General features: G+C 40.5%; 1 pseudogene; it reads right to left on the reverse strand.

Annotated features, from left to right (window-relative positions):
• Positions 1 to 1,690: 1,690 nt before the first annotated feature.
• On the reverse strand, positions 1,691 to 5,027 carry LOC130100581 (uncharacterized; annotated as a pseudogene).
• Between the last annotated feature and the right edge of the window lie 22,510 nt (positions 5,028 to 27,537).

Consider the following 27,537-nt stretch of genomic DNA (forward strand, 5'->3'; position numbering starts at 1 on the left):
TCGCAAAAATAACCCTGTCCACACCTTTTCAGCGCTCATTGATTTTTCACTGCGTGTCTTTAGAAAATCCTGACAATAGTTTTGTAAATCTGGCCCTTGGGCTCTTTTTGACCCGTGCCAGTAAGCAATCATCTAACAACCACTCAGAACAGCAACCCACCAACTTGTCTGTGTGGGGAAATGTTAATGGCAGAATAAGAGTTCAGTGGTGACCCAATTTTTCAGTGGTCCAACCTGCAGAGAGAAACGACGGAAGAGTCACGCACGCACTCCGCTAAACCTGGTCTGTTTCTATGACAACCCTCCTCTGGCCTGTGGAAGTGGGAGATGAGGGGCGTAAAGCGCTCATTCTTGACCAGTGGTCCGTGGAGGCGCTGTCAATACTGTTCTGCCCCATCACCACCCAGAAAAAGAGAGGTGGGAGACTGTGACAGAGAAAGATAAATGCACCGAGAGGAGGTGTTAAAGAGAGAGATGATTGTCATAATGTTCTACGTCAGAAGGTTATTCTCCAAATAATGAGGCACAGCTGTCCTAGGGCAGAATTGACCATATTTACTGGATTTAGGAGCATGTCATGGATGTATTCTTTATTTTTTAATTTTCAGTGTATGTAGACGTGCTTTGTCTGCTAAGTAGCTTTTTTTTCAGAAACTCGTGTCATGAATGGTGTGTTTATTATGTGTCAAGTTAAAAAAAATAGTTTCAGTTTTGACAGTGCAATGCTCACTGTCAGTTTGTAAAGCAATGGACCAATCAAATCAATCTGGGGGGCAGCATTAGCATAATACAGAGAAACAAGCGCACACAAATTTCTTTGCAGTAGCTCTGTATATTTCTATGGCATCGCTGTCAAAGAGGAATTAGCTTGTGAAGTGGATTCATTTATTGTAGAGTTAACGAAAGTTATCATGAACATTGTAATGTTTGAAGCGGACATCACAACAAATGTCAGTAGACTGAGAAGATTTTAAAACGTGCGGTTCAATCATAAATCTGCTTCAAAAATAACTTGTATACCTTTAAAGACAGGCCTACTGTGAGCTACGAGGTTGTTAATTCATGGTATCTGCTTCTGTTGAAGCCGTCAGTCCGTGTTATTTTAGCTTATTTTTTATATAATTGTATTTAACAGCAGAATTCCTAGTGAAAAAAGACGTTACCCTTGGTTCAGGACAGAAAATTATACCATCAGTAAGTAAAAAAAAAAGGTCACGTCAAAATAGCTCTTTAGCTCCGCCCACTTCCATGAAGCTATGCGAATTATGTAATCGAGTCGATCTTAAGTTTTATATTTAATTCGATTATGCTGTTCGCAATGCTTCATGGGATTGTAGATCTTTCCCTCACTAAAGCCGTTAAGTAAACAGTCTTTTACCTTTGACATTTTGTCCGATTTTCAATTTCTTTTTTGCTTCAAATCAAAGTGCATGTTATGATTCAACTCATGGCTGATTGGCTTGGTTCATGGCTTATAATTCTTTTTTTTATCACTATGTGAAAAATAAATGGACCAAATACTTCCAGAACCAGCACTGCTGAAAAAGGGGGCGGGAACTAGAAGTCTTAAAACCCTGAAAAACATTGTTTCACTCAGAAATGTCAGATTTTGAAACACCTTAAAGGTGCAGCTTTGACACATCTTCAGAGAAAGGACCCAGGGTCACAGGGTGTTTCGGGTCTTTGATCTTCAGACACCCTCACCTGGGCGACCCAACTGGGGTTGATCAGTCCCCGGTTTGTGTCCAAGCAGCGCGCTACTCCATACTTCTCCCCTTTTGATCCATAACCACCTTGAGGCTTTTTCGGCGGCCTCACTGATGATTTTAGTGGCTCTTCTTTCACGCAACCCTCTGATGCCAAGGAGCCCGAATGCCCGATGCACAGATTGACTTAGAAAGCCCCTACAGCCCACTTCTATTGGCTCACAGCGGGCCCTCCATCCTCTCCCTCTGCATGCCTCAACCAGCTCAAGATATTTGGCCTTCTTCCTTTCGAAAGCCTCCTCCATCCTGTCCTCCCAGGGGACAGTAAGCTCCACTAGCACAACTGGCTTTGTTGAGTCAGATGTTAAGACCAGATCTGGCCTCAGTGACATCCTTGCTATGTGGTCTGGGAACTTTAACTGCCTCCCAAGGTCCGCATGCAACTGCCAGTCACGGGCAATGGCTAGCAGTCCTGTTGCGGCCTTACGTTCTCCCTGAGGTTTCTCCCCTGCCCTAACAAAGGAGATGTTGTGCCTCACTGGGACTTGATGTTTAGACTCCCGGATTGCGATGCAGATGGTGTCCGCTACTACCTTCAACACCTGGTTATGGCGCCAAGTGTACCTCCCCTCTCCTAGTGCTTTAGGGCAGCAACTTAGGACGTGCTCCAGGGAACCATGAGCCGGGCACAGAGGGCATGTTGGTGTTTCTGCTAGGCCCCAGATATGAAGGTTAGATGGACTTGGGAGGACATCATACACCGACTGGATCAAGAACTTAAGTCTTGCGGGTTCAGACTTCCATAGTTCTGTCCAGGTGATCTTCTGGGCAACTGCATGATTCCAATTGGCGCATTGCCACGGTCCTACTTAGACGTTCCTCCTCCACCTCAGCACGAATCTCTCCCTGCACCATATGGCGTCTCTCTCGTCCTTGGGCTTTGTCGTAGCGTGGTTTTGTGTGGCTACCTAGACCAGCTCTTCCCACTGCCACAGAGCCAACTAAGACCCTATGTCTCAGTCTTGCTTCTGCTTGGTCGACTGCCTCTTGCGCTCGCCATTTCCTCCCAGTTCTGACCGTGATGCCTGCTGAAGATACTCTGGTGTCAGCTGAGTCTCTGTAAAGCAACACCACTGGCTCTGGTGACTTTGAACTCCTCGGTCAGGCCAGTAAAAGGAAGCTGCAACTTGTTGTTGTGCCCATACAGAGCAATGCTTCTCAGGCTCTTCGCCAGACCCAGCCATCTCTGCAGTTATTGGCTGATATTACGTTCAAAGTCCTCCACAAGGGATACTGGGACTTCGTAAATCAGTAGTGGCCACAGGAGTCTTGGCAGGATACCATGCTGATATATCCATGCCTTGAACTTCCCCGGAAGACCGGACTTGTCCACCACTGATAGCCACGTCTTCAGCTCCATGTGGGCTGCTTCCACCGCTGCCTTGTCCTTCAGGGTGCTGTCGAAGATCTTCCCTAGGCTCTTCACTGGCTTCTCTGACACTGTTGGAATAGTGATTCCATCCACATAAAAACGGTGTTTGTCCTCCACCCTCCCCTTTCTCAGGACCAAGGATCTGGACTTAGCTGGCTTGAACATCATTCTTGCCCATGCCGTGATCCTTTCCAAACCGCGGAGGAGCCACCTGCACCCTGTCTCTGATGTTGATGTGACAGTCAGATCGTCCATGTAGGCTCGAATTGGTGGTTGGCGTATGCCGGATCTGGACAGGGGGCCCCTACATTCCACCTCAGCAGCCTTGACCAGCATGCTTATCGCTAGGGCAAACAATACCACCGATATGGTGCAGCCTGTGATAATGCCCTTCTCTAGGCGGTGCCACGCAGATGTTACTGTTCCAGAGGTGAATCTCAGGCTGAAACTGCTGTAGTAGTCCCTTATGAGTTCAGTGATCTTCTCAGGAATGTAGTGTATCATCAGAGCTGTTGTCACCAGCTTGTGTGGAATTGATCCGTAGGCGTCGGCCAAGTCAAGCCAGAGGACTGCCAGGTCTCCTCGATTTTCTCTCGCCTCCTGGGTCAACTGGGTGATCACTCCTGTGTGTTCCAGACAGCCTGGCATGCCTGGGACTCCGCCCTTCTGCACCGAGGTGTCAATGTAGGAATTCCTCAGGAGATACTAAGACAACCTGTTGGCCAGAATCTTGAAAATGATTTTGCCTTCCACACTGAGCAGAGAGATGGTGTGGAACTGCGTGATGTCACTCGCGTTCTCCTCCTTTGGTATCCAAACACCCTCTGCGTGACGCCATTGCTGGGTCACCTTTCCCCTCCGCCATACTACCCTGATGAGTCTCCACAGCCTCTCCAGGAGTCTCGGACAATATTTATAGACTTTGTATGCCACTCCACTTGGGCCTGGAGCTGCGCTAGTACATGCAGCTCGTACGATGTTCCTGACCTCTGCCAAGGTGGGCTCCTTGATGTTAAACTGGAAAGAGGGTTCTGGTGGTGTGGGTAGCTCTCTGCAGGTGGGCAGATTCTCCTCTCTCCTGCTATGGCTGTATTTGTCACTGAGGTGCTGATTGATCTCCTCCTTTGGGCATCGCAGGGTCCCACTCCGCTTCTGCCCCAGCAGCTGCTTAGTAAAGCTAAAGGGATTTGCAACGAAGGCCATTCACTTGCGAGCTCTCTCTCTGCCTCTCCTCCTGTGTCTCTCAGTCCGCCGTAGAAAGATAAGTTTCTGCCTCAGGATGTCCTGGAGCTCTGTCAGGGCTGGCTTTTCCTCCTCGCCTCCTCGGTTTAGGTCCTTCAGCTCTTTCCTGAGCTGGGAGATCTTGGTCTCACGCCGGTTTGGCCTAGCGGTGTTCTGAGCCTTCGGTACTTTGATGCCGAATCTCTCTGCACCGATGCTGATGATTAGAATGCTCATCCACTGCAGTCGCTGATCAACTTCTTCTCTGCATGATGCATCTAGAGTAGCCTCAACAACCTCGTCAAACTGCCGCCACTCGGCCTCCTTGTTTGCAGCAGGCCATAAAACCCGCCGGTGTTCTGATGGTTTGCTAGGTGTAGCATGTCGAGCATGGAGGTTCTGGACACTGTGGGGTGACTCCGGTTCCTGCTCCTCTTCTGTCTCACCTGGATCAGTGCTTAGCACTGTCTCTGTGCGTTGCTCCACTTGCTTCCTCCTTATGCAGCCCATCTTGGCCTGATGGATCCTCAGGCCTCTGAGGTTCTTACAGCTCTTGCCACAAACGCAGGTTGCTGTTGTCGTCGAAAATCCATTGCGTATATCAGGTACCGTGAAATCCGTATGTTTGGGGTGCTCATCCTCCCCCCCTCTCGGGCACCCCTGGGGGTATCTTTCTGAAGTAAAATGGCTTGCATTTTGTATTTCATGTTGTCTTTAAAAGTGGAAACCATGGATCTGGACAGTTTATGTGTACATTATGATTATATACAAACCCGTTTATGTATAATCATTGTTACCAGCTCAAATGTGCTGTAATCATGCTCGTATGCCGATTCCAACAGCGTGTTTGGCAAGATGAACCTGTTCATGGGAGATAAAGTAACACTGAGTGCCAAGCCGCACACAGTAAACGAAAATGGCTGACTTTTGACAGGCCATTTCTCTTTTAGACATCATGGGCATCTTTTTCCATTCTTGCGGTTGCCATGGGGATGAATAAGTGGGTTTCCCTGCTGGGCAGAAAAAGAGATAATTTCAGTGTCTTTGTGTGTGTGCAAGAGCATGAATCATGGAGTGTGTTTCTGACTCTATGGTTCTGCTCTACAGCACTGAGCTGCCTTGCCGTCTACAGCCATACAGGCAAAGGTAACTGATTTGGAACGCTTTACACAGGCAGAAACTCACAAGAAGCGCTCGATGCATGAAATGCATGGGAGATTTGTCACACAATTAATTGCATTAGAGTTTGGCATTAGCAGTTTGCTCAGCAATACTCCAATAAGCCTAAAAATACAAGGCATACATAAATATTTGGTCAATTTGTATTCAAATTGAACTAGTGCACTTTTCAGTTTTGAATTATATATTTATAATCAGCGTTTCTCTTTCCTTGTCTGTCATCTTTAATGTTTTTTTTCAATGAGCAAGGCACAGTGCATTCTGGGATTGCCTTATCAATGAAGTATATGCAGTGCTCTTATAGATTTTGGCCAACATTAGGTTTATCTTATAGCGTCAGCAAGCATGTCTTTGATGGCATAAGAAACATTTAAAGCTACGGAGCATATATTTTGTTCAGTCAATAGATTAAATAATTGCTGTTCATTTGATATCTTTTCTGAAAATCAAAGGTCCTTGACCCCAAATAGAAATTTCTGCCTTAATTTGTGCACAAAAAGGCCTCTTGGTCACCTCTCGGCTGCTCTAATGTGCTATGATAGCTGTCTACAGCGATTAACTAACCCTCACGCTAACATCCTCTCCAGCTATTTACAACGGGCTTCATGCTAGCATGCACAAATAGTGTCACACACACACTAGATATTTTTAATACTTGAATTTTGAAGGTTTGTATTTATTCCATGTGTATATACATCCCATAATTATAATTTGTGTCCTTCTGGTGATTAAATATTGTCATATTATTAATTGTTGGCAAATGTTTGATTTTGTGTCCTGACGAAAAATGCTATTGGCTTCACCTAATAAAATACCATGCAAATGCAAATGAAATATAAATACAAGCTGCTGTGTTGGTGCGAGAACAGCATGTGCAATTAGCAGTGAGTCTGTGGAACGTATCATCCAATAGAAGAGTGGCATAACAGTAGCCAATCAGATGAGAGGAAGCCCTAGAGGCTTGTGACATTAAAGACACACCCATTTTGCACAGAAAAGCCCTGAGTGAGTGGCGCACATGATTAAAATATGCCACTTCTTCCCGTCCAATCACTTTGTGTCCTTTTGGACGTCATCTATATTCTTGCCACGCGTCCCATGTCTTTGCCTCTCCGTTTCTTTTCTCTAGATATCTCTTCTATATTCAAACTCGTTTGCGTCATTGAGATGTCAGTGTGATGAAGGGGTTTAGGATCCATGAGTGACAAGCTCTGCTTTACATTTTATCTACTAAATGTCATTCGTTTTATTCTAACATCCAGGGTCATCAAATACTCTGACCAAAATGTTCGACATACAATAGCATATAAACATATAAACGAATAAATTAAAGCATTCCCATGTTTTCAGGACCCAAAAAAGTATTTTTGACATTTAAGGTGTGCATAAAAGTCTCTGAATGTCACTGCGATATATATATATAGTATACACAAAATATCAGAGCAAGTGACATTTGTGTTAGAACAGTAGAACATTCCTGTGTGTTTTCATCATTCTGTATCTTTAAGGCAGTGACATTCACCTATTTAAATGTGGTTTAAGACATTTTGGGGCAACTTTAGACATGTTTGGCTTGATGTCTGTAAATAAGTGACTAAGAGTATACCAGTAACTCTTGACACAAGATGCTGACAGCACTTGTCAGAAGTCGTGACGTATGCAGTTGTTCACACATGCTCATCGTCATGACTCACAGGATTATATGAATATGCTCCTCTTAGGAGCTGAGCCTTTCCCACATCATACAATTAAAATGATTTCCTATGGTTTGTGATACAGATGCCCAGTCCAGCTGGAGGCCCTCATCAGATATTTCATAACTCATTCACATCAAAAGCCAACATACAGAAATTAAAATACAGTAGTGGGGAAAAGTGATTTCTGAGGGAATATTTGTTTTTAATACCCATACAAGTTCGATTAATCCATCAAAATATGAGGAAAATATTATTGTTATTATTATTATTATTATATCTTAAATATGAGGGAAGAACAAAACACTAAACATTAGTTTATATGTCTTAATCATTTATTAATCTTAGTTCATTTTAATTTCAACATTTGTATCTGTTAATGTTATTTAATGTACTTGAGCTAACATGCAGTAACAATGACCAGTTGTATTTCTATAAATTAACGTTAACAAGTATTAATAAATAAATATTGTAACAAATGTATTGCTCATATAGTTATTGTTAATGCATTAATTAATGATAAATACTGTGTTAAATAAAGTGTTACTGCGTGTCGTACTGTGTGTGTGACCATTAAAATTTGATTAACTGAAGATATTAGCTTATGTGGTGTTTCTCATTAGTTTCTCTTGAGGAAAAAGTCCAGTAGTCACACGTCACCTCTAGATTTCTCATTAATGTCTCTAACTGTGCTCAGATTTCAGATATCTCAATATGAATTCAAATATTTCTCTTTGAATTCTTCCTAGATCAAATGATCTCAACTGCTCTATCCTATTACTATATGTCAATCATTTGAGTCTGTTTTTATTTCTCATTTTAGGAGAAACATCTGAGGCAAAGTTGAAACCTAATTAAACATAATTGATAACACAATTACATTTCCTGAGCTATGAAAGAGCAACATCTGAGCAAATTTTCCTCTGGGGTTTCATCTTTTGCACACCACAAATGTCTAGTGTTAATACACCATTACCAGTGACCTCTGAACCTTACCCTCTCTCATCCTCGCTTGTGTTCAGTGTGTGTGTGTGTGTGTGTGACTCTTATCAGCTCTCCGCAGATGCTCTCCCTGTGCCGTTCACATTTCGCTGTAAAATTGGCTTTTCTCTCGGCAGGATAGCGAGGATTATCCTCTTTTCCTCCGCTCAGCAGAATTAGACGCTGGAATAACCAGCGACCCATTTTCAGCTTATTTTAGGAAGCACTGAAACACATCATGAAAGGCCTGAGCTCTCCATTTGAAGGAAAGATTGCTAGAAAATTTGTGCAAGGTCATACATTTACAAACAAAACAAGAATAACCCTAAGCTCAAAGGGTCCAAAATTACCTCAGTACAAATGCTTCCATCATCAGTGCAATTATAGGATGATGGAGGGTTGCATTTGTTTTTAAACAGTGCTCACATTAAAGACCACGTGAAAACAAAATGAGAGTCTTTCTCTTCAATGGGCCAAAAAAACTGATAACTTGTGTTGTACTTAACATATTTTTGTCCAATTAAATGCTCTCAAATGGTCCCTCCCACTAATAGTAAGCAAGTGCATACATTTTAATATATTCACAATATCTAATATTCAATGTATTCAGCCTTGAGTGCCTTACTTAGCCTATATTAAAATAATTTGATTTAGGAACACAGTTTTATTTGTGTAGAAAAACAAAACGTGTTCCATTAATATACGGAACTAAAAAGATCAGGATAATAGATTTCGGTCTCAATGAAATATTTTGAATAATTATATCATTATTTTAATTAAATGCATCGATCACCATCTCGGTCGTATTATATCTGAAATTGATACTGGGAATATCAGTAAAATTATTTTTTGTTCACCTAATTGTAGGGCAAGATCTGCCAAATTCAAATTTATGTAATGAAAATTAATTTATATATAAGGTTTTTGTTTGGCAATTTAGTTACTTAATTTTATGTCATCCAGAGAAATGTAAACTAACCATAAATATATAGAGACTTGATCTAATGTGTTTATTGTATGTTATTTTTCGTTTAATACATCTTGAGATTAGTATTATTTAAAAAATACCAATTGCTTAGGATGCCAAAAGGCTCAGAAACAGCCATACAATAAAACCTTTTAGACAAACATGCTTATGTATTTGTCTCTCGCTGTTGTGTCCGTGAATAAGGTAGTTTCTCCTTAATATACACGGATTGTCATGACTCATTGAAAAGCTTAGTCTCTCTCTCAGCAGAGCTGTCACTTTAGCTTTAAACTCTCTCTCTGTGTGTGTGTGTGTGTGTGTGTGTGTGTGTGTGTGTGTGTGTGTGTGTGTGTGTGTGTGTGTGTGTGTGTGTGTGCACGCTTAACTGTCAGTTTAGCTTTGCATCTATTTCATATTTGTTTGCGCAGCTCCTCATTGTCACTGTGAGCTTGACACTGATTGAAGAACACACCAACATCTAAGCATAAACGTGACATACATGTGAATGTGAGAGTTTTCATTGCACACCATTAGTTGCTTCATATATTGTTTAACTGTGTATAATTTGTCTTTAATATTTATATGGAAACCTACTGTGCATTTGCTGTAGCTTTACACACACACACAAACAAACGATCAAAAGTTATGGATTTTGACATGTTGAGGCACAACAATAGAAAGTTGTATGACAAGAGGAGAATCCTTCATGATAAACGGACACTCGATGGCATATGACGGGCGACTGCGGGGGCACGGTGATGGCGTCATCCATGATGACGACTCTGAGAGACGTCATGGCATTAGCTGGTTAGGAAAGCCTGTTATAAAATGTTCAACCCTACAGATGCACAGTGTGTACAGTGTCAATCCTTCTGTCTGTAGGTGGCAGCAGAGCTCAGCTTTATGCCCACTGGAACAGAAGGTACCAGACAGCAGGTGTGTGTGTGTGTGTGTGTGTGTGTGTGTGTGTGTGTGTGTGTGTGTGTGTGTGTGTGTGTGTGTGTGTGTGTGTGTGTGTGTGTGTGTGTGTGTGTGTGTGTGTGTGTGAGTGTGTGTGTGTGTGTGTGTCTGAGACACGTTTGTTTGGCCCTCTAGTCTTTGTGGAGCTCCTCTCGATCGCACACGATGTCACACTAGCAGGACTAATACTTCTGCAGTGATTTGTATTGCTCTTATATATATGTATATATATATATATATATATATATATAAACATATATATAATATAATATAACATACATGAATTACCCATAGCAGATCTATACAGGTGGAGCTGGGGAAGGTGGAGGGTTTCTCTGAGTGTGTGTGTGTGTGTGTGTCCATATATATTCAGTATATATATATATATACAATTCATGAAAGGTTACATTTTGTAAATATAAATCAGATATGAACAGTGGCGTCCAAATGCCTACAACCACATTACAAATCTGGGGTTCAATGCACAAGAAGAAACAATTAGTATTGCGAACAATGTAAAATAAAGGAACATTATAGTGTTACAATCAAATAAATATGTCTGCACTATTTATAGGTAGGTTAAGTAAGTATCATTGATACTTAACTCAAATAAGCAGCTCAAGTGCTGCTGTTTATGTTTATAATATAATTTTTCTAAATGCAGAACTGAATTTTTATTTGTGGTCTAAAACCCTTGGACCCAATCGAACATGTATAACCTGTTTAGTCTGCTATTGAGAAGTTCGTTTTTTAAGGTTTATATGCTGTATTTATAGTGATAGTCTGGTGTTTGAACCATGCGAGAATCACTGCTTGTGTGTGTATTATATTTATATTTAAAGGTGCTATATGTATTTTTTAGCGGCCTCTATCGGTGATGTTTCAGATTGCAACCAATTTTTACAAGAGCACTCGTGCTCGAACACAAGAGCGAGCACATGGTCACACTGAGACTTTCAACACACCGGAGAAAGCATCACACAACATGCTGGAAACTCATGTAAACTCCCACTGCAACCTTACAATAATAGGCTACTTTTATCAGCTTAACGTTGAACTAATGCTCCATGCTCGTACCATGATAACGTTACATTTGTGGTGTTATCTAGCATAAGGCATTTCACTAACTATTTGTGTATCTTTCACAATCAGCAATGTCAACATAGCCTAGATGAATGTATAATATGATAATGAAAACGATTAGTGAACTAGACTGAACAATTTCAGTGTAACAGTAAGATCCTAGGAAGTAACATTACTGCACTGAACGTGTCGGAAATGTGTATTATAAACAATATGATAGTAGTGGGATGAGTGACGTTAGACAGTAGATCTAGTACATAAAAGTTACATCCTAAAGCACCTACTTTTTGTTATCCTGAAACAGTCTTTTGTATTTATTTCATGTCTCATGTATGTTGTAGTTTACCTTGCTATTTCATCACAGTTTACCATTATTTCAGCATATCTGAAAACTTGTAATTTATCACAATAAAAATAGCAGAGGTCTCTCCATAATTCAAACGCTCTGCCGATGTTGATCCGTGTTTTCGTCCTAAGTCGATCCGATTCACGTTTGGCCTGACAAGCTTCAGCAGATACATTTTTGTTTTGTTTAGTTTTGTATATTTATGTGGAGTTTGTGTTGGGTGTGTGTTGAGCTGGAGGCAGGTCGTGTTTAGTGTTATCAGACTCCATGTCGTCAGCTGCAGTGCCATCACATAGACCAGCGGCCCCCAACCTTTTTTGCGCCATGGACCGGTTTAATGTCAGACAATATTTTCACGGACCGGCCTTTAAGGTGCTCCTAAAAACGCGTAGAAAACGCTAGGCGAGAGGTTGCACTCCGGAGGCGTCTGTCGTTGCTAAGCAACCATCAGCTGCGCTCTCCGTTACAGCAAGGAAATTTCAGCAATGGATTTCCACCACCGAAAAACCTTTGCTGTAACTCTGTTACAACAAGATTTATTAACTAAGAAGAGTAAAAAAAAACGCTGCAGTGTTTGGGTGCAAGACCGTGCAACCGATACTACAAAAACGCAAAAACCATGGGGAATTTCCCCCAGCTGATTCAGGAGCTCCGCCTGGACAATGGGAAGTTCAAAGCCTATTTCAGAGTGGACAAGGACCAGTTTGATTATATTTTAAGAAAAGTTGGCCCAAGCATCAGTAAACGGAGCTTCTGCCGTGAAACTAACTTATCTCTCCTGCGCAACGGCTCTGTATTTGTCTGAGGTTAGACTATACTGAAGTGGTCATAAAACAACAGAAATAGCAAACACATACACATTTATATATAGAATATAGAACAATTCTGTATAAACAATGATGGATTTAACAAGGAATCAGTTGTGAGCATTAATATTTTTTACTAGTAATAGTGCAGCAGTTTACAGTGTGGAAGATGATTGGTTGGTTCTTGTCACGTGACCTACAGTGCGCTTGCGGCATTCTGAAAAGTTGAGATGTTTTTATCTCGATGCGGCGCGGACGCGCTTGGAAAAAACGGGCGCGTCGCTTCAATTATGAGCGCGCATACCGCGCACCTACATTTGAAATAACAAACTTGAGCGCGCAAAAGACACGATATGTGAACAGGTAAATGTGTGAATAAATAAAACGGAAATAATGTAAGTTATTTATTCTTTCTGTGCGGCCCGGTACCAAAAGACCCACGGACCGGTACCGGTCCGCGGCCCGGGGGTTGGGGACCCCTCCCATAGACTGTATAGAAGATGGAGAGAGGCTCGGGAGCGCGCATGCACGTCACATCCGATGGCTTTCGCAGAAAATCCGACCCGGAGACATAAGAGGTAATAGCAAAACCCGACAAGTGGATCATTGTAATGTGACAAGACAAAGTGTTCGGTTCCATATAATGTATAAATTTTTACCATATTTGTTGTTTTACAGTCGTTTCCAATTACAAAACACAGTTTTACATTAATATACACATTATAAACCACACTCTCAAAACCTTAATACAAAGTACATAATACAGTTTGATTTTTCAGACACACAGTTCACAGAAAGTTTAATATTTACATAACATTAAAGTTTCCCATGAATGAACAGAGGTGCATAAATACATAACGCATTTTAAACAGTTTGTTCTGCCACATTGCAGATGTTATTTCTTTTCTTTGGTTCATTTTATTATCCTCATGCTGGGCAGCTTCTTCTGACCTTTCTTTTCAAAAAGCTTTTTAATAAATCATATCATTATTCGTCATTTATAAGAATATTTGTTTCTGGTTTGTTGACCTTTAATTTTCAGTTGAGTAGTTTGTGATTTTCGTAAGTAAAAGCAGTTCTGAAAGTTTTAATAAGTGGGTCGTGGACTTACTGTGACATTTCAGTTTACAACAAGTGACCGGCCTTCAGTAGAGCGGAAAGATCTCGGTGTGTAAATTGGTTTATGGATGCATTTGACAGTGTTCTTTCTTATTCAGTTCAGGGCATGAAATCCAATCAGGTAACTTTAAAAACAAATTACACTCAGCTACAGCGCCTGGGGGGTTATTTTGAGTTTTACAGGGTCTCTTTGTCTACGCAGAATGCGCAATTACAAAAACAGTGAAGATGCAGGCGGTCTTAGGTTAGCCAATCCTCTCATCCTTCTGCGAAAAAATACAAAACTGTCCTGCCTGGTTGCCATAGAAACAAGTAATTGCTGCACCTGGCAAATTGCAGGGCACTTTAAAGCGGTTAATTCAGCGCTTTTCCTCGGCTCTTCCCGTCCTACAGGCCTGACATGTGACTCTGTTCAGATGCAGAAATACCTCTTGAATCCCCGATGTCAGCAGAGCAGGATTTGACGTGTAATGATAATGCACAGATGAAAAGGCCAACTTTTATTTCAAGTGTGTTGTGTGTGTGTGCTTGTGTTTGTTTGTGTGTGTCTGTGCAGTACATTCAGGAGATTATTTGTGACTAAGAAGGGAATAGAATGCAGCTAAAGAAATTAAATATAATTAATTGGTATTTTTGTGAGTGTACTTTAGGCTATGAAGAGAACTGAATGGAATTGTGAGGATGTTATATTTCTAAATGCTGCGCTCACCACATGTCGTAATTGCTGTTATTATGAGATGACAACATGTGACGTTCTACTTGGAGCTGTACTAGCTCCAATAATTTAATTAAAAACGATGGAGAAATATACAACTACTCTTTTAAAAATGTCGATTATATGTAAATAAGACAATGGGCCCTATCTTGCACCCGGCGCAAATGACTTTGTACACTGACGCATGTATCATTCCTATTTTGCACCCGCGCAAAGCGGACTTTTCCCTCCACAGACGCACGTCGGTTAACTAAGAAATACACTTGCGCTCCCCGGGGCGGTTCAGCGCAAAGAGGAGGCGTGTTCCGGCGCAAACTTTCCCTCATGCTATTTTGCTGTTCTATAAAACAATTGCGCCACTGACCAGAAAAAACCGAGTCTAAAGTCAGTGGCGCGTTGCGCGTTGTTCATTATGCTATTTTAAGGGCGCATGCTTGGCCATAATGTATAGCGTGCACAACGCGAATACACTTTGCTCATGTAATCTACACAGATGCAACAGTTATTTTTGCAAATCATACATTAAAACAAGGAAAAATATTAACACATGAGGGAAATCATTGTGGTGTCCATGAAGATGTAAAAAATGTAGTTTTTTTCCTCCCACGCCTGTCGACGCTGATTTGAGTGGGTTTCTCCCATCCCCATACAACGTCACTTCTCTGTCTTTCACTGCCCTGACAAGAGCGCCGGTCTCCTCGGCTGTGAACCGCTCCTGGCGCGCGCCTGGTAAATCCGCCGTTATAATAGCAATCCGCCATGCAACATGCGCACCTGCTCTTAAAGGGTATGTTGGAAGACGCTCTGATTTTTTCACGTTTATTTCACGTTACACCCAAACCACACTTATGAATACTGAAGCTACTTCAGACCAACCCCTTTTAGATTTGCGTCAGGCGCAAGAGTCATTTATCCCGCCGGGAAAATAGCAACAGCGCCAGGATCCGCCCACAAAGTTACTTGCGCTTTGCGCTTTGACACTTGCGTTTCAGATCATTAAAATAGGGCCCAATATATTTTACGTTTTTTGCAAAATATGCATATATATTCAGATATTTAAGTGTTTTGAGAGAGTAAGGAGGCCGAACTCGATTACATCATTCACAGTGCTTCATGGGAGTGGGCGGAGCTAATGAGATCTTTTGGAAGATTTAGCTTGTTTCGACTCTGATTGGTCGAATTTTCTATTATAAACACGATTTTTTTTTTAAATAAGCTGAAATAATGCTGGCTGATGGCTTCAACAGAAGCAAATACTATCGATTAACAACCTCGTTTAGCTCACGCTAAGGCTGTCTTTAAATGTTTATGTTATCGTTAAAAATTATTTTGTCATTTCGAGTTCGAACAGAATTAAAGAATAAGTCGAAATCTCAAAATCACGACATGGCGTGCAGTGAACGCCAAATAAATAAATGCTGTTCTTTTGAACTTTCTATTCATCAAAGAATCCTGAAAAAAACTTAGCACAGTTTCCACAAAAATGATGAAGAAGCACAACTGATTTCAACATTGATAATAATAAAAAATGAGCATCAAATCAGCATAACAGAGTGATTTCTGAAGGATCATGTGACACTGAGTAATGATGCTGAAAATGAAGGTTTGATCACAGTACATTTTACAATATATTCAAATAGAAAACAGTTATTTTGAACTGTAATAATATTTCAGAATATTACTGATTTTACTGTATTTTTGATCAAATAAATGCAGCCTTGATAAGCAGAAGAGGCTTTAAGCATTAAAAAAAATCTTACCGACCCCAAACTTTTGCATGGTTGTGTATATTTGTGTGTTTCATGGTTGGTGTTCAGTTATCCAGTTGGTTTCATGTATCAGAAATCCTGAAGCAAACGCTGTCTTGTCGTCCTTCGCGCAATGTGTTTTAAAATCTTGAGGGATTAAATGAGGTTCAGATGAATCAGTGGCAGGATAAGATGAGGATGCTGAAGCTGAGCAGGAGTTTGCACATTTCTATCACAGAGATTTTGTCCTCGAGATAAGCAACTATAGATTGAGGGCTTCTCTTCAACGAGACAGGCGAGAGAGAAAATACTTCATTTAAACAAGATAACCATCACACACAGGTTTAAATGAATGAGACCCGTCAGCAAGAAATGAATTACTCGAAGGAAGTGAAAGATTTGGGTTGGTGTGCAGGCCACTGATTATCTGTATTTATGGAGTAGAGTCGTGACAGTCGGAAAACGCCTCTCTCTCTCTCTCTCTCTCTCTCTCTCTCTCTCTCTCTCTCTCTCTCTCTCTCTCTCTCTCAGACTCTTTCTGCTTTATATCACTCGTCTCTTTTGCACCCCATTGCTTCCTCTAGACTTGTAGTCAAGACCGCCTAAACCGAGACCAAGACACTACCAAGACCAGAGGGTATCGAGACCAAGACAAGACCAACACCGAGACAAGTCGAGACCAAGACCGAGACCAAGACCGAGACTAATGCCGGGCGTACACCAAAGGATTTTCACAGTCCCAGACTAAAGACCGGCCGTTTTTAGGAATCTTACTGGAGTCTCGGCGCGCTCCCGTCGTCTCGATTGTTAAATGTGAGGTGATAATCTGCAGTCGGCGACCCGATTTATGCCAGTCTTTCTCTAGTCTTTCATATCAAACATGTTTGATATTATCGCAAGTCCTAGCGTAGTCATAGTGACGTAAAACAATCAACAACCAATAAAATCATTCTCAGAAAAACGGAAACAGGAAACAGGAAGCCATCAGTCACAACAAAGAAACATGTTGACGGACGTGGAAACACAACGAGCGCCAAGTAGGCGAAAATGGACCGTGGATAAAGAGGAGCGCCCTGTCGAGCTTGTCATCCCATTAGTCAACTCTTTATTAAGAAATGTCTAATTTGATGTTTTTTCATTCCTGGAAAAGAAAGTGATTTGTTGTAATTAAACAATATAAATTCATATTTTTTTTACTCATCAAACAAAAAATATGCATAAAAATGCCTATTTTAATGGAAGAAAAAAAATAGGACCCCTAATAACTAGTGATACCCCCCTTTGTTGAAATTAATTCAGTGAGGTAAAATGGTGGAATGGCTGATGTCAAAGTCCTTTGATATCTTTTTAAATCCTTTTCCACACTCATAAGCAGTGTGGGGGAAATATATGGGGGGTGTCCTAATTTATTCCTCAAAAATTGCATTCTTTTAAAATTACATTTCACAGAGAGTCTTAAAAAGGCCTTCCTTATTTTTAAATAGTTTAGTTAAATCACTGGGTCCTTCTAGCCTGGCAAGCCAGACCTACATCAAGATGCACACTTTGCTGCAAAATTATTTTTGCTGCCGCTAGGGTGCGTCTAGATTTCTAGGCTAGGGTCCTTCAGTATTGTTAAAATTGTTATTACATGTCCGTATGTTGAAAAATAGACAGGCTTTCATGGTGTCCTATTTTTTTCACACGACTATATGGTTGCCTTTATATAATTTAATAATAATGATAATGAAATTTATTATTATTTTTATTATTATTTAATGATGATAATCACATAATTTGGACAGTGACTCCCACCCCCTGCAGAACACCATCACTGCACTGAGCAGCCATCACTGCACTGTTTATTTGTTGTATATATTGTTTACATTATTATTATAATTTTGTTTTTTTTTTACTATCCACTGTGCTGCTGCAACACTGAGAATTTCCCCATTGTGGGAATGTAAGGTCTATCTTATCTTATATACCACCACCACTGTAGGCCTACCTTCAGAAATATTTTGGATCATACAACATAATGTGATACAGTAGCTAACTGTAGCTGCTTCTCCATTTTTGTTAAATCACTGCTGAGCATGCTGGGAGGAATTTGGTGGGAATAAAAAGCTAAAATAATCTAGTTGTAGTCCTGTAAATAGTGTCACTACAAGATTCAGAGTTTGTAAAATCTTTAGTCTGGGACTAAAAACTGTGAACCCAAGTCTTTAGATGTGAGCTGATAATCTTATAAAGTATTTTCTAAATCTTTTCAAAGTCTTTAGGTGTACAGAAAGCATAAGCCGAGACCAAGACCGAGACCGAGACCGAGACCAAAACCGAGACCAAGTCGAGACCGAGACCAAGACCGAGACCAAGTCGAGACCAAGTCGAGACCGAGACCAAGTCGAGACCAAGTCGAGACCGAGACCAAGTCGAGACCGAGACCAAGACCGAGGCCAAGTCGAGACCAAGACCGAGACCAAGACCGAGACCAAGACCGAGACCGAGACCAAGACCGAGACCAAGACCGAGACCAAGTCGAGACCAAGACCGAGACCAAGACCAAGACCGAGACCAAGACCGAGACCAAGTCGAGACCGAGACCGAGACCAAGACCGAGACCGAGACCAAGACCGAGACCAAGACCGAGACCAAGACCGAGACCAAGTCGAGACCGAGACCGAGACCAAGACCGAGACCGAGACCAAGACCGAGACCAAGTCGAGACCGAGACCAAGACCAAGACCGAGACCAAGTCGAGACCAAGACCGAGACCAAGACCAAGACCGAGACCAAGTCGAGACCGAGACCAAGACAGAGACCAAGACCAAGACCAAGACCAAGACCGAGACCAAGTCGAGACCAAAACCGACACCAAGACCAAGACCGAGACCAAGTCGAGACCGAGACCAAGTCGAGACCGAGACCAAGACCGAGACCAAGACCGAGACCAAGACGAGACCGAGACGAGACCGAGACCAAGACCGAGACCAAGTCGAGACCGAGACCAAAACCGAGACCAAAACCGAGACCAAGTCGAGACCGAGACCAAGACCAAGTAGAGACCGAGACCAAGTCGAGACCAAGTCGAGACCGAGACCAAGTCGAGACCGAGACCAAGTCGAGACCAAGTCGAGACCGAGACCAAGTCGAGACCAAGTCGAGACCGAGACCAAGACCGAGGCCAAGTCGAGACCAAGACCGAGACCAAGACCGAGACTAAGACCGAGACCGAGACCAAGACCGAGACCAAGACCGAGACCAAGACCGAGACCAAGACCGAGACCGAGACCAAGACCAAGACCGAGACCAAGTCCAGACCGAGACCAAGACCGAGGCCAAGTCGAGACCAAGACCGAGACCAAGACCGAGACTAAGACCGAGACCAAGACCGAGACCAAGTCGAGACCGAGACCAAGACCGAGACTAAGACCGAGACCAAGAACGAGACCAAGTCGAGACCGAGACCAAGACCGAGACTAAGACCGAGACCAAGACCGAGACCAAGACCGAGACCAAGACCGAGACCAAGTCGAGACCGAGACCAAGACCGAGACCAAGTCGAGACCAAGACCGAGACCAAGTCGAGACCAAGACCGAGACCAAGTCGAGACCAAGTCGAAACCGAGACCAAGACCGAGACCAAGACCGAGACCAAGTCGAGACCGAGACCAAGACCGAGACTAAGACCGAGACCAAGACCGAGACCGAGACCAAGACCGAGACCAAGACCGAGACCAAGTCGAGACCGAGACCAAGACCGAGACTAAGACCGAGACCAAGACCGAGACCGAGACCAAGACCGAGACCAAGACCGAGACCAAGTCGAGACCGAGACCAAGACCGAGACCAAGTCGAGACCAAGACCGAGACCAAGTCGAGACCAAGACCGAGACCAAGTCGAGACCAAGTCGAGACCAAGTCGAAACCGAGACCAAGACCGAGACCAAGTTAAATCAAGTGATCAAAGTGCTCGTTGCCGCTGCGATCAGTGGCGCGGATACGGTGTTTTCTCGTGTGGCTCGCGCACACCGCACTGTCTTCACTCGGACGCGCGCTTCAATCCGTTGCGGATATCGCCGTGGATATTGTAGTATTGTATTGCTAAATCCCCCGACCACTATGTCGGTCTGAGACAGCGAGACCTAGACAAGACCGAGAGGTCCGAGACCAAGACCAAAGACTGTCAAGGCCGTGACAAGAACGAGACCACGTAAAAGTGGTCTCGAGACATACATCACTACTATCTAGTGGTTAATGAGGGCTTCTCGTATTCACACTGTTTATGTTATGTAAAAGCTGTCACGGTCAGGAAAAGAAATAGTTTCCAGTTTTCTGAGCAGTCGAATCGCCTTCACACTTCCTCACAGCGCCCATGTCTTCAGGGTTTGCTGGAAGCATCATAGCTTTCAATTCTTTTGGTCCACAAAACAAACTTGCTGTAACTAACCTCCTTATCTTTAGCAGCAGCGTGTCCCACGTTAGCCAATCATTAGAGCCGCTCCCGGCTGAATTTATGCGTGAGGTTTAAACGAGCATGTTAAGTGCTGTAGTCTGCACTGGTATCCATCATCATTAGGTTTCCAAGGCATTTACTATGAGGGATGAAAAGAGAGCAGCGTGTGAGTTTATCAGAACTCTATTAAAAGAGCATTACGCCCTAAGAGTTAAAAGAGAGAGCGGGGAAAACAAATGAACCAACAGCCACTCAATGACTCAACACATTCTTCCTGAACGTCTCCCTCACATGGAAGTAACTGCACTGCATTGAACTATGAAAAAAAAGTCGTTCAAAATTGAAATTGAAATGTTGTTTCTAAAGGAAAATGTATCATGGACTCTGTTTTGTGATACACAAACACATTCCTTTTCACTCTCCTTATTAATATCAAATTATGATATTAATAAAAGCAGTTTAAAGCATACACTACCGTTCAAAAGTTTGGGGTTTTAAAGAAATGAATGCTTTTATTCAGCAAGGATGCATTGCATTGATCAAAAGTGACGGTAAAGACATTTACAACATTTTCAGAAATCAGAAATAATCAGAAATGTTTATTGAGCAGCAAACCATCATATTAGAGTGATTTGTGAAGGATCATGTGACACTGAAGACTGGAGTAATGATGCTGAACATTCAGCTTTGATCACAGGAATAAATTACATTTTAAAATATATTCACATAGAAAATGGTTATTTTAAATGTTAATAATGTTTTACAATTTTCCTGTTTTTACTGTATTTTTGACCCAAAAAACGCAGCCCTGGTGAGCACAAAATACTTATTTTAGAAACATAAAAAAATCTTAACGACCAAAATGTCTCTCAATTTATTCTCTGAATAAATAAAACAAATTTCTCTTTGAATCAAGTTGGTTAAGAAACAGATGAAAACCGTCTGAGGGAAAAGGTTGCATGTGTGTAAGCGTGAAATGAGAGGACAGAGCGAGAAATGCTAGTGTATCCTCTCTCTGTCACAATGATCAATGATATATTGTTATATGTGATATCTTTGTATAATATAAGGGCAACTTTCAACTCTCACTTGATATCTATATTGAATGAAATAAAATAATGTACTAAAGCATAGATGGATAAAGCCTGAGCGTGTGTGAGAGTGCACGTGTGTGTGTGTGTGTGTGTGTGTGTGGCATTAAATCATATGTGTCCAGATAAAGGATGTGTTCTCCACGGCAAGAAAAACAGAGAAGGGAATGATGTGAGAGAGGGATGACAGATATTCTTCCTCCACTCGGCCTGACGAATGAAGAGTCAGATCCCACCTGGGGCTCAAAGAGAGAGAGAGAGAGAGAGAGAGAGAGAGAGAGAGAGAGAGAGAGAGAGAGAGAGAGAGAGGAGAGAGAGAGTGGGGGGTGGAGAGAGAGAGAGAGAGAGGAGAGGAGAGAGAGAGGTGGAGAAGAGGAGGAGAGGAGAGGAGAGAGGGGGGAGAGAGGAGAGAGAGAGGTGGAGAAGAGGAGGAGAGGAGAGGAGAGAGAGAGGAGAGAGAGGGGAGAGAGAGAGGTGGAGAAGAGAGGAGAGAGAGAGGAGAGGAGAGAGAGAGAGAGAGAGGTGGAGAAGAGAGGAGAGAGAGAGGAGAGGAGAGGAGAGAGAGAGAGAGAGGAGAGGAGAGAGAGAGAGAGAGGTGGAGAAGAGATCTGTTGGCTAAACTGAGTGGAAGGAAACTGGTTTTCAGATTTGTATTCTAGTGAATCACGAGAGAAAAGGCAAATTTATGGGTGAATGACTGAGAGAAATGGGATGTCCATATTCATTCATCCTTATCATATCACATATATTTTTGTATCTATATCTATATTTTTTCTGTATTTACAGATATTAATGTCACTGCACTTTAAATCAATGTTATTTTAGTATCATTGTTAACTATTAAAGTTTTTGTTCATATTTTAAATTAGATTTAAATTGTGCTATTTTTACTTAAATTTTTGTTAAAGTTTTAGTAATTTCAATTTATTCGTTTTTTATATATTATATGTCTATACAGTTTTATTAATTTTTATTTATTCTTTTTTGTGTGTTTATCGTTTTAGTTATTTTAGGGTAACACTACAATAAGGTCTCATTTCTTAACATTGGTTATTTATTTATTTATTAACCTTCGTTAATGTTAGTTAATAAAAATGCAGTTACTTCAAAGTCCATTAACTAATGTTAACAAATACAACTTTTGATTTTAATAATGTATTAGTAAATCCTTAAATTAACATTAAATACGATTAATAGATGCTGTTGTTTATTGGTTCATGTTAACGAATGAAACTTTATTGTAAAGTGTTCCCTGTTTTAGTCCTTCAAATTAAGCTAAATGAAAATGAGAAATGTTGCCTTAGCAGTTTGCTGAAATAAAATGAGTCTAACTTTAACGTTTATTTAGTTTCAAGTAACACATTTTTTTTAATGGTTTTAGTTAATGATAATAACCCTGCTTTAAATAAAATTAATTAATTTGCAACTAGTGTTGTGTGTCTGGATGTAGTATTAGAGACATTATAAAATGCTCAGACAAATAAAAACAACAATTAACTTTTATTTTCTTGAATAGTTCTCTCTCTCCCTCTCACACACACACACACACACACACACACACACACACTCGTTCAATAGCAGTAAAGCTCATTAACTCATTGATGCGGTGTCCTGGGGGAGATGCTGCTTTTAATTATAACAACAATGAAATGTGAGTGTGTGTTCACTGTATAACACACCCTGTGGTTTCTATCACAAATTTATTATCTGTTAAACACTTGTAAACCACTAAAACACTTTTAGGATCCATCTAAGCCTGGTTAAAAATGATCTTGTAACTTTATCTGCCTTGACCAAGTGCGTCTGCTATTAAAGAGTTGTTTACTGTAATATTGCGAAGGAAAGCCATTTGTCTTTGACATATTATGACATGTAAAATAATGTGACAGGAAATATGGCTCAGAGAAATGTTGATTTGAACCTTGCAGTGATCTATCATGGCTAGAAGTGTTTAAAGATCAAACTGGGAAGTAGTCAAAAAGGTGTACTTTTAGTTTTGTAGTGTTTTTGTTTCAATAAACGATATTTTTATGATTATTGCTGCAAGTTGTTAGCCTGGGAAAACCCAGACAACTTCCGGCAAATTTAGATTTGCTCTGAAAGTTAGTCTGGCAAAGAGCTCATTCAAGCCCATTTCCAATCCGCCGAAATCGCGGCACCAATCAGAAACGTTGGGGCGGGCTTTACACGATGACGACAGCGCTGGGATTTTGAAGCAGATTTTGTAGCCTACATTACAAAGATGGATGCCGCCGTCGAACATCACTCGTTCCAATCAGCTATCGCGTCTGTTTTAAGCCATTTGAACGTTTCCTTTTAGTTAAAAACCGAGCAAAGAACAACACTCGGAGATGTGTCTCCGCCGCTCTGCATACGTCATCTCCTTCATCGCTCTGATTGGGTTTAGGTCTATCCGCGACGTCCGTTGGTGACGCCCCTCTGGAAATGATTTGTCTATGACGCTTTGCCAGACCATAACTCAGTTACAACTGAGAATGGGCTGGTTTTAACCAGGCTAGCAAGTTGTCACTCATGTTTCAAATCCTTTAAATTGATTCAGTTTATTTAATTACCGTTTTCTGGCAAAACCATAGTTTGGAATTTTTCCCCTTTTATAAATAGTTTAAATGTTACTGAAAACCTACAGCTGTTCAATCCATTGGGACAAATCACTATATTGTGACAACATGCCCCGCATATATTTTTACCTTTGCATTAGGGGTAGAAATGTTCAATATCTTTCATGTGCTAAAAAGTGTGACAGCCAGCCTCTGCCTCCTCTATATTGAATGCATAAATATATATTTTCAGGCATGAAAATAAAATAAGCATAAATGAAATGTAAACAGGGTCCAGTATCTTTCCACGCTCTGTTCTGACCTATTTCTTTAGTTGGTTACATCACATTTTGCCATCAGCAGTTTTTTTTCTTGGGCATGTTTAAAAGAAAAGCAACAGAGGCGTTGAGTTTGATTTGTCAAGATAAGCTTCTGCCTTGTGTGTTTGAGGCGTAGGATGTGTTTTACTGTTGTGCTGTAGACTCACAATGAAAGGCTCAACTCTATTCATGCAACTCAAGGATCTATTTCTACATCATCTAACTCTGACTTTTGTTGTTCAAATTATATTTTTTATTTGAATAAAACCAAATTTTAGCTAATCTAAATGTTTTTATAGGTTACCAGAAAACCTGTAAACACTTTTTACCGTGTTCCTTTCATATTAAATAAACATTATATGACACGAGTATGATTACAATAATACACTGTAAAAAAAATCTGTTCAATTTACGGTAAAATACCGGCAGCTGTGGTTGCCAGAAATTTACCGTATAAAATACAGTAGCAAGACTTTACGGTAGCAAGGTTTTACAGACTTAACTTACAATTTACAGAAATAAACCGTATTTCATTATCTGATATAATGTTAATTTACCGACCTATTGAAGTATTAATATCTGTTTTGTACCATTGTAATACACTGACAACCAACAATCATCACATCAGGGATGAGAGTCACATCAATCAAAGCTAGTCACATGTTCTTCCACAAGAAAGTTATTATTAATATATAGAAGCTGCACACTGTCATTCACACAAACATTAAACACCATCATGGTAACACACATGAAATTTTAAAAAGGCAATAAACATTAATTTAACAACATTAAATGTCACATAAAACCCTAATGTACTGATTAGAAAAAGACTAAGCAAACTAAGAAGAAACATTATTTCGACAAAAATACATCAAATGCGAAGTGTCACGCAGGGAATTGTGGGAATGTCAATTTACGTTTTTTCACTGTAAATTATAATGAGTTGTTCATTTTCACTTTCAAAAACTGTAAATTTAACGGTATTTTACAGTAAAATGACCTGAAATGTACCATTAGATCTATCACAGTTATTTACCGTATATAGTAAGGAAAGGTTCTGTTAACCAATTAACAGTTTTTCACTGTAGCATTTTTACAGTCTTTTACCGTTAAAATCACGATAATTTTTTACAGTGTCTACTGCAATATGCACAGTATAAACACTGGCATTTTTTATTTTTATAATATTTTAATATCTTCATGCCTTATAGTTGCATTTATTGGTGTACTTGTTACAGTGATTATACTGTAATATTAAGTAACTACATGTACTTACTATAGAATTAGGATTAGGGTTTGGTTTAGCTTCATGTAATTATGCATAACTTATAGTTACTACATGTAAATGTGTGTTTCATATTTTGTAAATGTAGTTGGAAGGGAAGAACAAAACACTAAACTTGGTTAAGGAATTTATCTGACATCATTTTTCTGCACAAAAAAAGGTAATACAGCTACCGGTTTTATTTTACTATGCAAAAAAAAAAAAAAAATGCATAGAAAAACCAAAAGCTCACAGGAACATTGACAACATCATAATTGGTTATTAATATTTCATTGGTTCATAATTTCTTTGTATGACAGCCTGGTCAAACATTATTGTTGTTGAATAATTTGGCATGTTTCATTGCCTTAATATCACAAATAAAACATTTGACTCCAAGCACAACTATACAATATAATTACAAAATCTTTCACACATTTTTATTTGAATAAAGGTTAAAGATGTCAATTTGTCACTTTTGGCTACTATTTACATTTTGCTACAATGCAAGCAATCAAGCAGTTGAGATTTGCTATAATAGTGTATTTATTGAATGTATGTATGTATGTATATACTGTATATATATACACACACACAGAAATATATATATATATACACACAATATAACTTGTATAACGATATAAGCTGGGTGATAATATTACATTTTGCGACAAAATAAAAAATGCTTTTATTTTCTATTCTTTTATGATTTAAGCATTTTCCATTTAAATTGTATTGTTAGCATGATAATATAAATGTAAATGAAAATTTTATTTGAATTTCTGAATAGTGTTCAGTTTGCCCGCATATGCATAGATTTGAGTTTGTTTCTTCCATTCCTTTCAATTGATCCACATTATCTGGTGATTGTTGAGTATTGAGTGGCGGCAAGACAATTCACAACCTTTAAACACATTTTGAAGTACAAATCAATGAGATGGAGACCTGTAACAGCACTGTAAGCTCTCTAACCTTCCCTATGTTCCTGAGGGACTCTGGCTGTTGAACTGAGCTTTTAAAGGGATAGTTCACTTTGAAATTAATTTTTGGTATGTTTTAGCTTACCTCAAGGGCATCCAAGATGTAGGTGTCTTTGTTTCCGCAGTAGTTTCAATTTTGATGTTTTTAGGTCAAACCGTTCTTGTCTGTCAGTCATATAATGCAGGTCTATGGTCACCACCTCAAAGAGCATGACCAGAGAAGTCCAAATTACACATGATTTAATGACTCGTAAATGTAAGTACACATTGATGGCCTAAGACACGAAACGAGCGGTTTGTGTGAGAAAACGAACAGTATTTATATCGTTTTTACTCATTGTTTACACAGAGATTTCGGAAGTGTTACCTTTCACTGCGAAGATCTAAACATATTTAGAGATACAGGAAATCGCAATGGAAGACGATTTCGATATATCAACAGACAACGTTGAATATTTTTTGTTTTTTTGGAAGAGATCACTTCCAGCGCTTGCGCAGACCGAAGCGCCGGCGCCCTCAGATCACTTGGACGTGGCTGTGGTTACAAGAGGTAAAAACGATATAAATACTGTTGGTTTTCTCACACAAACCGCTCGTTTCGTGTCTTAGGCCATCAATGTGTACTTACATTTACGAGTCATTAAATCATGTTTAATTTGGACTTCTCTGTGCATGCTCTTTGAGGTGGTGACCATAGACCTGCATTATATGACTGACAGACAAGAACGGTTTGACCTAAAAATATCAAAATTGAAACTACTGCGGAAACAAAGACACCCACATCTTGGATGCCCTTGAGGTAAGCTAAAACATACCAAAAATGAATTTCAAAGTGAACTATCCCTTTAAACTCTTGAACTTTCCTGAGTTAGCTCAGCTGTAGGTACCAGCTTGACATTCAGATAAGCTATCTAAATGGGGAGGATGGAGAA

The sequence above is a fragment of the Rhinichthys klamathensis genome, unplaced genomic scaffold (genome assembly GCF_029890125.1).
Source record: "Rhinichthys klamathensis goyatoka isolate OS25496 unplaced genomic scaffold, OSU_Roscu_1.1 h1tg000244l_1, whole genome shotgun sequence".
Classification (NCBI taxonomy): domain Eukaryota; kingdom Metazoa; phylum Chordata; class Actinopteri; order Cypriniformes; family Leuciscidae; genus Rhinichthys; species Rhinichthys klamathensis.